Here is an 8,805-nt window from a genome sequence, read left to right on the forward strand (position 1 = left end):
CGCTTGTTAATCGTCTCCATAAATAACTGCAGAAATGTTTTAAAGGATCCATCACCTGAAAATCCATTTTTTCCAGGTTACTGCATGTGTACCCCAATCCTCTCCTTCACTGACAATAGCTGACATGTTTTCTGGGAAAAGAAGTTCATTCTTTCCTCCTCCCCCATGAATTCACCAGGAGGGGGAAAAAAAACGAGATTTCGGATTGGGCTTCTTGTTGACGTAAATAAGAAGCCGAGGAGGGGCTAGCCTCACCTCACCAGGCACTAGGTAAACCACTCCCAGTATTTTCCGGAGAGAAGGAAGCGAATCCGCCATTTGTATTTTTACCTGGCGTAACTCAAACAGAGGCAAGCATGTCAAAGAAAATGAGAGCTACGGGCACCGGAGGACATAACTGTTCAGTGGTTGGCTGCCAAAACCCAGACAAAAATATTTTTATCATTCCATCTGGTGATGCTAATGTGAGGAACAGTTAGATTCATTTTATTTTCAACGGCAATGTTCCTGTTGCTCCAGTGGCCCACCTGTTTCTCCACGGACTCTTTTTCAAACTTGGGACAGTATAATGCTGGATTAGCAAAGACCCTTCGGCTAGAAAGGGGAGTTGTTCCAAACATACGGGACCCGACCACGGCACAGCATACGGTGAGTGTCGCTACTTTGTGGAAATATACTGTCTGTACATGAAGCTAACGTTAGCCTTGGAACAAACGGCTCCCCCTTTTCCGGTTGCACCTACGGGTCTAAATAGGTTTACGTCTCCATAAACGTTAAAATAAAACATGTAATGTACTCAACTCATAGCCGGTGTTAGGAAACTGGCCCAGATGTCGGAAATTTTCTCCTCAATTCACAACATGATTGAGCTAACTGGAGTAGTTTCATGTCGTATCTGACAACGGGAGGCTTTTAACAGATGACGTCCCAATGTTAGCTTTGCTGCTGCATCAGCCACTGATGCTTTCTAGACATCGTGATTTCCCAAAACTGAATAAATACCACACATAGCAACACAAAACTGCTTCGCTAGCTCAATCATGTTGTAACCAAGATATCTGCTGGAAAAAATATTTTTTTCACGGACCGTTTAATGAGTTATTAGAGACACAGCTAACAGCTAACGGTTAGCCCAGCTAATCTACGATAACCATGTTATAGTAGTAGTAGTAATGTTTGTTCAATCATTGTGTTTATAGACTTTACAAACATCAGATTAGTCTAAACGGTGATATAGTGACATGAAAAATGTGAGACATATATATATATATAGATATAGATATAGATATAGCTCTCTATATATAGAGCTAAATTCTGCTGGTTTTCTACCTGGAAGCATTTGTAAACAACAAGGCGATTCCCTCTATATTGTAGTATTTTTATGCAGTTCAAACGCTATGTTACTCTGGATTATGTTCTCAGGTAACTTTTATATATATAACGTAGCAGTTAACATTTGTATTCCTTGCTGTTAGGCTACTACATCTACCGGAATTGAGCCACCCAAAATGGTTGATGTTGGCTGTCAGACTGAACCACAGACAACAAGAACGTATGGCACACAGCTTTCAAGGCACAATCTTCATATGCAGCCACATTTCAGGAGTAAAGGATTGTGGTCTGACATCTGATTACATAGCGACCTATAACTGTTTCCCATAGTTTTGTGTCCCAGGTCTTGGAATACTGTGTGAGGTGAGGTGAGGAAATGTGAGGTTCAAAAACAAGGAGTGGGGAGAAGGGGGACTTTAGGGGAAAGTTAATAACAGGGGGAGGGGTAGTTTTACTGTGTGTGTGTGTGTGTGTGTGTGTGTGTGTGTGTGTGTGTGTTGGCAAAAGTGTGAGTAGGGTAGATGGGATTCAGGTGATATCAGCTGAGCTGCTGATGTCTCTCTGTATCAACTTTATAGCCTCATTGTACTGCATGTGTTCTAAATTATCATAACTGTTTGCTAACTATTTTAAATATTGGATTATAAGGTCTGGAATTTAAAAAAAAAATAGCTGTCAGTTTGTATAAATAGACTAATGACAAATAGAAGTTCAAAAATCGATTTTATTGGTTTGCTAATATTGCTCTCTGTAGTCTAAAAATCTACTTCTGTCCACACAAGGTACCCAGACATTTATGACTTCTACACCAAACACCACACCCATCAAGCCACAGATGAAGAAGGCTCGTCTTGAGTTGGTGGAGGAGGAAGAGGAGGGGGACAGCCCTGGGGAGGGGAGCTCATCTTTTGTGGCTCTAGATCCAGATGACCATTCTTATAACCCAGAAGACTCTGCTACTGTGGTGTCAGATTCAATGGATATCTCGTGAGTTATTCAATATTCACTCCACACGTGTATTTCATTGTTACATTACTGTTTCTCTAATCTGTTTTAATTTCTTATGTTAACACAGTGAAGGATCCAGTCCCACCCAGCACAGTCCCATCAGCCACTTGGAGATGCGCAAGTTGATTGTGTATGAAAGCTGCCTCCTGGAGCTTTTTGAAAAATGCCCAGACTGCAAGAGGGCATGTAAAGCTGAAGAAATACACCGGGGGGACCTGCATTTCCATTATCCAGCGATGCCCACATTGCCAGTACTACAGACAATGGAGGAGTCAGCCTTTGATAGGATTCTCCACCCCGGCTGGCAATCTACAACTGTCGGCTGCAGTGTACTTCACTGGGGCATCTTATTTAAAAATGTTGAAGGTATTTTAAATATAATTGTTTACCAGGCGTCTTTATTGCTCTCTCACCAGCATATGTTGCTTTGCAGGTGTTAAATTTACACACTGTTACCTGCATACTGTAAGAATTTAGCAAATAAAAAGTATATAACTAAAAGGAAAAATAAGACAAAAATTATATATTTTTGAATTATGAGAGCTAATATTGTTTTTGTTTTTTAATTTTTAAAAAGATTTTCAGGGCAATGCGGTTGGAGGTGCATGGATACAAGTCCTTCAGACAACACTGTAACCAGTACATTGAGCCTGCCGTGGTCCACCAATGGAAGAGGCAGCAGCGTGCCATGTTTGATCGGCTGAGTAAGGAACCGGGTACCATCCTGGGTGGAGATATGAGGGCAGACTCGCCAGGTAATTGGCATTTTACAGCTTTGCAGTGTGGTATTATGTGCCTACAAAAATGACTTTTCATCACAAAAAGATTCAGTTTAATATTGTTGAAAATTTCATATCTCTTAATATTAACAGGGCACTGTGCTAAATATGGCAGCTACACATTGATGGACTTGCAGACCAACAGTATCATTGACATTCAGCTCGTGCAGGTTAGTGACTGTCATTTGATTCAGTTCAAGTTATCATAACATTACTTCATATATATAGATGACAAAGATAACGTCATAAATGTTGCCATGCCTTTCCCCTCTTTTCTTCCCTCTTGTCTTCAAAATCAGAGCAATGAGGTGCCAAGTTCCAATCACATGGAATTGGAAGGACTGGACAGAAGCCTGAAACACATCACGGAAAACGGTGTGACCATGGATTGTATCGTGACTGACCGTCACAACCAGGTTGCAAAGTATCTGAGGGAGAAGCAGCTTACCCATTACTATGATGTTTGGCATTTTGAGAAAGGTATGTATTATTGTTATTATGCACAAACAACATTGTCACATACAGAAGGTGTCATCATTATATCATGCATTCAGCGGTCTTCATGCAACATACATCATATTGCTCACTGTCACATGCAATCAAAAGGGTAGGGCTATCTTTATTCAAAATTAAGTGGTCACCCTCAAGCACTTCAAGTAGTTTTCGAGGGATGTAATGAATGTGTAAAATCAGTAGTTGAATAGTTTGGAGTATTTTGGATGTGTCAACACATGTTTAAAGGTCACCTAACTTGTTACTAACATTTTTTGTTGTTAGGACTGACCAAGAAACTGCGGGCAGCCTCCAAACGAAAGGGGTGTGAAAAGTTGGCAACATGGCTGCCGATGATACGCAATCAAGTTTATTGGATTGCGGATTCATCCACCACCGGCGCAGAGAGGTTGGCCAAGTTAAATTCCATACTGAACTACAGGACAAGCACACACATGATGACCCCCTCTACCCCCGTTGTGAACATGACTTACACCCAGGAAGCCAGCAAAAGAAAAAGGACCCGAAGAAGGACAAATGGCTCCAACCAGGTGTGTACTCAGTACATTATTTTCTCTTTAATGTGAACATGGCGAGATTAGGTAAATATGCCTTGAGTGATTCAAAAGGATGTAATTGTTGACTGTGTGGTATACTACTGGCCTAACATTAGCAAATGTATTTACACACTCATTATTCTTTTTCAGGAACCCCGGCCTTTTACAAGCTAGAGAAGCAGATCAACAGCAAGAGAGTACAGAAAGACGTGGAAAAGCTCAGTCCCCATCACCAGACGTCATCACTGGAAGCTTTCCACAGCCTGGTGATCCGCTTTGCACCAAAAAGTGTGGCGTTTTCATACATTGGAATGCTCTGCAGGTAAATAAGAGCATGGTTCACACTTCTTTATATAACCACTGAAAGTAGTATTTAAAGGTTGGATATAAACAGCTAGCACCTGTCAGCTGAATATTTTAAAATTTTGAGTCAATTGAGGGTATGTCTGTATTTACTATTACTTCCATTTTTTAGACAGTAAGTTGTACTTTGATAACTATGAAAATGAAAATGTTAAGTAAGTAATTAGATCTGTTTTTTTTCTCCCAAAAGACTATATCTTGCAGCCATGCATTACAATGAGAACAGAGAGTGACCCCAGAAGAGAGCAGAGGATGGGCAACAAGTTGCACTATTCCAAGACAAAACCCTGCACAGTTCAGCCGCTCAAAGAAGAACCATCCTTCGGTAAGTGTACTTAAAAAAATCTTTATTACAAACAAAGAACTTAGTAAATCCTGTAATCACACACATTTTTTTTGGTAGAAAAATAAATAAATAAATATATAATAACTTAGGTGGGGGTTGTGGCACCTACAAGAACAACCACAAAACTGGAACAGTTATGTACATTTTTGATTTACTGTCATTTGTTGTTGTGTTTTTCCCCACAGACTATGTGGATGAGCTGATGGACTTGCTCTTCAGTGAGGTCTTTGAGCTCCTGCACGGCTTCAGAGCAGAGCTGCAGGAGATTCATGTTCCACCGCCACTCGCATCCAAGGAGGACAGGCCAGCAAAGGAGGACATCATGGCAAAGTACGCATCCTGCTTCAATCGAGAGGCAACCTGAAGCCCGTGTATTGGCCGCCGGGGTCCGGGAATTCCCGTCTGATGCGCAAGACCACACAAGCTGGTATTACCACCCGGATTCTTCGGCCCAAGTATCCCCAGCACCAACTGACAAGACTTCTGTAGGCCAGGTGTCTGCATTGACTGAAAAAACACACAAATTTGTAAATATTTTTCATTCAAGTATTTCTTTTTTTTACTTGGTGTGTGTGTGTGTGTGTGTGTGTGTGTGTGTGTGTATATGTATATGTATATATTTTATCCTAATAAAGTTCTTTCTATTTATATCCGTGTCATTTTTTGTGTTTAGTAGATTAGAGGAGACGTACTTTAACATAGAACAATGTATGGGACAATATGGGATTATAAGATAATACTATCAGTAACTGTCTGTGGAATTTTTCTTATGCTTAAGACTATTTCATTGTGGTAACGTTATCTACTACTTTTCTATTACTAGGTATAATGAATTAAAATAATAATAAAAAGGTATTTAACCGATACATTCTGACATGTACAGTATCATTACATCAGGTATTTAGAGTTTGAATATTTGGAGACAAATATGTAGTGGAGAAGCTTACTTTTCATAACCTCTTTCCATTAATTCTCCATGATCCTGCCGATAAATATTCATGGCATTCTGGAGAGCAAAGGGGTTCAAACAGACTGGCTCAAATCCTGGATGGTCTATCATACAAGTGGGGGGGGGGGGGTTTTGCAGCTGGTACATTCTTCTTGTGACCTGAGTAATGAAAAGAGGCAAAATGTCAATTATTGGAAAGTTTGAGAGGATGGAACTAGCAAATAAATAAATCTACATAGGAATTACACTTACCGACGGGGTCTCCATGCAGCAGATGTTTTCCACCTCTGTAGGCATTGTGGCACAATTACGACATGAGCACCTTTAGGGAGGAGAGGGTAAAAATGAGATATGACGAACACTACTTTCTTTATAGTAAAAAATAAATTGCTAACGTTAACTTTAGGAGTACAAATAACAAATATTGGACATTTATTTGACTAAAGGAAGCCTTGTCAGGTTTCTGTTACGACTGAAAATCAAAACACTGCTTCTAACCACTCATGTAATGATAAAATAGTGTGACGTTAACTTCACATTCTGCCTGATACAAACTGAGAACACCTAATATAAACATAGGCTATTGGCCAGAATTTTGAGTCTGTGATAAAAATGTGACGTCAATCTGAATTTCATCACTACGGATATAAAAAAGTGTATTTACTCTACCGTTAAGTTACTCGGGTAAAACTCCTATCTAAAGTTAGTAACACAGGATGAAGACTAGTAATGTTACCACTCAAAAATAACGTAATTTACCACTCCGACACATCTTGCTGTAAACGTGGTTGCTCCATCGCTACAGCTGCTTCTTCCTCCTCTTCTGTCTCATTATCGGGTGCAGGTTCGGGTTCAAACATGAACGGTTGTATGCCATAGTTCGCTTGTTGGTCTCCGTCAGCCATGATCGTTTCTAAGGACGCTGTGTTGCTGCGTGGAGATTGTGAAATGCCCCCCCTCCTCCCGCACCTCTCCTGCCCCCCGTCCCTCTCCCTCCGCTCAGCACCGCCCCAAGCTCCTCTCCCCCCGCTCAGCACCGCCCCAAGCTCCTCTCCCCCCGCTCAGCGCTGCCCCAAGCTTCCGGAGGACTCAAGATTGCCTATTTTTCTCGCGAGAGCAAGATTGGGTACTCAAATAGGGTTAGATGGAGGTGAATGGTGCATATTATTTGGTAAATGAACTCAGAAATGTGTGTTTAAGACCCCTTCAACACCTGAAACAGATATAAAAACCAGGTGATCAATCCTTTAAAGTTCTTCTCCGGGAGTTCCATCATGTCTTTGAAAACAGTTCTTTGCTGTTCTAACATTTCTGCTACCATGCTGACAGTGATGCGTTCATCGTCGGCTGTAGAGTCTTTAGGATTCATACTCTTTTTTGGGGGCATTTTGGGTCAGATTGATTCAAGCCAAAGTTTCAACTTACAGTAGCTTTAGATGAGCTACTGCAGAGTTTTAGGCCTGGGCCTGGCCTGGAGGTGGCTTGATGGTGGCTAGCAGTCTGCTGCTGGTGAGCCTGGGTCTGGCTGCTGCTTGAGCCTGGGCCTGGCCTGGAGATGGAGCCTGGCTGGAGCCTGGACCTGGCCTGAAGGTGGCTTGATGGTGGCTGGCAGTCTGTTGGTGTGCTGCAGCAGGGCCTGGACCTGGCCTGGTGGATGGGCTGCAGCAGGGCCTAGGCTTGGCCTGGTGGATGTTGGTGACCTGGTGTTGATTGCTGCTGCTGCTGCTGCTGCCTGGTGGAGGCTACTGGTGAGGTCTGGTGAGTCCTGGGGGTGTCTACAGCCCAAGCCAGGTGGTGGCTACAGCTAAGGCTGTTGGCTTGGCTGCTATCATGGAAGACAGGCCTGGTCCAGATCCACCATACATCACCTTTCGAGTTGTCAATCCACTGCCACAAGTTATCCGACACTACTCCACATCAACCACAATAAATACACACGAAGAATTTGGCAAAAGTGAACAAAAAAAAAAGCAGAAAAAGGCTTAACTGGTGCTGCTGCTCAGTGCTGCTGAGAAAGGGGTGTGAAGTGAAAGGGGTTTCTCGTACTAACTCACAGAGAGTTATTACAGTAATCACATGCATGAGTCATGACACACTATTTTATAGTCTTATCTTGAATAATAGAACATAAATAATTAATCTGATAGTCATGAAACACTATTATGAATTTATGCATTGTATTTCTGACTTTGAACATCATCTTACTTTAGGAAGAGCACGATTTACGGTCTTCAGCAGAGCACAAGTGGAAATCTGGGTCTCCTGTCTTTATTGGTGTCTCCCTGAAAATGACTGACAGAGTGCGCCCAGGGTAAACTATAATAATAACAATAATAATAACAGTATACTCCGAAGGGGCGTAACTTCAGTACCAGCCTGTGGGCTGCAGTTGGGTTGGTAATAGTGATCCGAATTGATATTGATATCGGGTAAAAACATATATTATGCATGAATCAATATTTTTACTTACCTCTAGTCACACTATCAACATATATCCTTCACGATTCAATCTCACCTGTGAGGCTCCTGTCTCTCCTCTATCTTCTCCTGTCTCTCTTCCATTTCCTTCTGTCTCTCTTCCTGCCTCTCCTCCTCCATCTCCTCCAGTCTCTCTACTACTTGTCATCTGACAAAAAATATATTGATGCAAGACATGTGAACAGTGGGACAATTTGAGATGCAACAGTCATAGATTTTGATAGTTGTAGCCTGAGGAAAACATACTGTATGTTTTACAATTGTGTAATTCATTAAACAACATCTGAATGTATATAGGCTAAAGAACAGCCATAATGTCAACACAAGTTAGTCAGCTTCATCATGTTAAACATAAATAAAATCAACAAAAATGTAAATGCTCCAAAATCATTATAATACAACTGTGTGCAAAATGTTGCACTTACACCCAATATCTATTACATAAATATGACTCAGTGTTGGTGTTTTTACTGGGAGCAGTGGATCTGTATTCTCCTAAGT

At 41.4% G+C, this 8,805-nt stretch overlaps 1 long non-coding RNA gene across 1 annotated transcript; it reads left to right on the forward strand.

The window, feature by feature from the left end:
- The first annotated feature begins 3,916 nt into the window (after nucleotides 1-3,916).
- Nucleotides 3,917-5,426, forward strand: LOC126400981 (uncharacterized). The gene is made up of 4 exons (XR_007571035.1): nucleotides 3,917-4,162; nucleotides 4,319-4,490; nucleotides 4,722-4,856; nucleotides 5,063-5,426. It is a non-coding gene; the product is annotated as an uncharacterized LOC126400981 (long non-coding RNA).
- The last annotated feature ends 3,379 nt before the right edge of the window (nucleotides 5,427-8,805 follow it).

This window comes from Epinephelus moara, chromosome 14 (genome assembly GCF_006386435.1).
Source record: "Epinephelus moara isolate mb chromosome 14, YSFRI_EMoa_1.0, whole genome shotgun sequence".
Classification (NCBI taxonomy): Eukaryota; Metazoa; Chordata; class Actinopteri; order Perciformes; family Serranidae; genus Epinephelus; species Epinephelus moara.